Raw genomic sequence first — 2,788 nt, 5'->3', positions numbered from 1 at the left:
ACCCTTGATTGATGGATGACAATCCCATCTCTCTAATTGGATGCACCAATATGATAAAAATGACCCTAGTACCAAATTTATTTATTTATTTATTCCAACCAATTCCCTTACCGCTATCCAAATAATTTTTTAACATAGTATAATGCATCTTTAACAAATTTATATGGAACAACACAAAACCTAGAATAAGGCTCAGACTGTGACTAGAGGACGGCTACAATTTCCAACTTTGAAGTGGTATTACTGGTCGCCCAATTAGGAGCAGAAATGTTTTACTTCTCAGAAAACACACCACCGGCTTGGGTCGTTATTAAAAAAACTTCAATAGAAAACCTTGAGATAAATTCATACTTTTATTCGGCAGAAGTCAAAAAACTAATACATGGAAGAAAAAATCCATTCCTTAAGAATACAATTGACATCTGGTTTTAAGCTCATAAACATTTTAAAGATACAGCTTCCCTTTAATTTTTTCACAAATTTTTGGTAATGAACTCTTCCCAACAGGAAAAGCAGATGGAGGCTTCAGATTATGGGCAAGTAAAGGACTTCAGAAAATAGAGGATCTATATTTAGAGGGCATTATTATGTCATTCGAAGAACTCTGTCTGAAGTTTTGTTGGAGTCTAGGAGACTGTTTCCTTTGCTGCTTGCACTTCCTTTGGTTTCCTCTAGGTGGTGCCAGAGCAGGGTCTCTGAGGGTGAGACAGGTGTTCTTCATCAAGCCTCATCATCCTGGCAGTATAAGAGGAGCCTGCTGTCAGCACTTCAGTGCTTGAGTGTTAACCTGCAGTGGTAAACTCAAGCCTAATGAAACCTGTGACTATTTCCTCTAGAAAGAATCTTACCTTGATTGTGCTCCTCCCCAGGTTACATAGTTCACTGGATTCCACTCCAGTTCTCCTTCTGGTTCCAAGCCTCCTTCGATGATTCAGACCTCCTTTTGGACAAGATCCCAGCTGACAGCATTCTGGCTCCTCTCTCAAGATACTGGTAACCCTGCTCAAACCCCACCATGCTTACCACCAAACTCCACCCTGCCTCTCTCTGGCCTTCCTTTTGGATCTCACTTACCTTCAGCAAGTAGCTTGGGAATCCCTGGATCATGTTCTCCACTCAAGGACAAACTCTCCACTCCCAGACCCACCTCATTTTTCCCCCTGGTGGTTCATCTACTCAACAATTGTAAGCATAAAATCTCTTCAACATTGTCATATATCTCAACTCCATTCTAACCTCCCTGTTCCTCCTTCCTGCACAGTTGCCTGGTTCCGGATTTTAACCAACATTTTTCTTTATAATAAAACATCTGAAATCTTCCTCTGTCTCTGTCTTCTGCATGTGTGTCAAAGCAGCTGCTAAAACAATGACAAGTTTGATATTTCTAAGAACCGTTTTTTAAGAACATGCAGCTAAAACACTTTATTTAATCCAAAAGCAATAATTTACATGTGAACCACAACTCGTATACCTCAAAAATCTAGGGGTAAGAAATTTGGAAAAGTAGCTAATTTCTGTGTTTTATAATGCATTTGTTACTAAGGATTGTGAATCTAGGAATAATAGATTCTAGGCCTGGAAAACAGATATTCAATTAGACACATGCCAGGATGAATGGGAAAGGACATGTCTAGGAACGCAGAAACAATCTGTTAATATGAGACTGAGGCTGTTACAATAAATATGGCAGATTGAGGACTTGTATTACACCTGAGAAACTGAATAAATGGTCTCCTGGCATTGCAGATGTTTTAAATGCTCTGAATGTTAAGGTACATTATTTCATTGTTGGACAACAGGTTCAATGTGATCCAAAGCTCTGTCTGCTGGGTATTTTCCTGAAGAACCTCGCCCCTCAGTATTAATTGATTTTGGACTTTTGCAGCCGAAAAGAATCATTGCTCTGACGTGGAGAAAAATGGACTCACCTTCACCATGTGTCGGCGAAGGAAATGCCATCCTCTGCTTTATTGGAAAAACTAACTTTTATTGTAAAAAGGAAAACAGAAGTTTGACAACGATTGGAAACCTTTGTTGGACTTCTTAAAACATAATAGTATATAATCTCGGGAAAACCACCATCCTGTATTATTTATTATTTATCCATTGTTGTTTGTCTGCATACGTTTTTGTTTTCAAGGTGTTTTTTTTCCCTTATGTTTGATGTTCAGAATGGCAATAAAAATATTTGAACAAATAAAAAAAAAATTGCAATGGTTGAGCCTCTCTTGCTGGGCCTTCATTATTAAAGATTTTCTGTCTGCAGCAAGTAGTGGGCGCATCGGGCACAGGGGAATATGTGTTTATTGTACAAGGCAATATGCAAAAAGTGCAATAAATCAGGAAACAACAGAGATAAAAATATGTATTATTTTAAACAGATGCTCTTGACCCCCCCAAATCCTAAGCCGCCCATATTACCAACACAAAAAACCACTACTGGTTGTGTATTGGGTTACTTAACTTAACCCGATGACCTGTCAGATCTTCATTATCTCAGTACTGCTTACATACGTATTTATTTATTTATGATGTGTAAAACTGATTCTTTAAATGGATGCAGCGGGTTTTTAAGGAACTCTTTCAAAAATAAAATGGTCGATGCTGCAGCAGAACTTTGTTACACAAAACCACGAAAAATAGGAAGCTGAGGGTTTAATATGTAAAGTTCACGATGACACCTTAAACATTCAATACAGGTCCTTCTCAAAATATTAGCATATTGTGATAAAGTTCATTATTTTCCATAATGTCATGATGAAAATTTAACATTCATATATTTTAGATT

At 37.7% G+C, this 2,788-nt stretch overlaps 1 long non-coding RNA gene across 1 annotated transcript; it reads right to left on the bottom strand.

The window, feature by feature from the left end:
- Window positions 1-634: 634 nt before the first annotated feature.
- On the bottom strand, window positions 635-1,167 carry LOC124881358. Its single transcript, XR_007041632.1, has 3 exons — window positions 1,075-1,167; window positions 849-940; window positions 635-735 (listed from the first exon to the last, which is right to left on the bottom strand). It is a non-coding gene; the product is annotated as an uncharacterized LOC124881358 (long non-coding RNA).
- Window positions 1,168-2,788: the final 1,621 nt, after the last annotated feature.

The sequence above is a fragment of the Girardinichthys multiradiatus genome, chromosome 14, assembly GCF_021462225.1.
Source record: "Girardinichthys multiradiatus isolate DD_20200921_A chromosome 14, DD_fGirMul_XY1, whole genome shotgun sequence".
Taxonomy (NCBI): Eukaryota; Metazoa; Chordata; class Actinopteri; order Cyprinodontiformes; family Goodeidae; genus Girardinichthys; species Girardinichthys multiradiatus.
The sequence above is the reverse complement of the archived record's forward strand: the minus strand, read 5'-3'. Positions and strand labels throughout refer to the sequence as shown.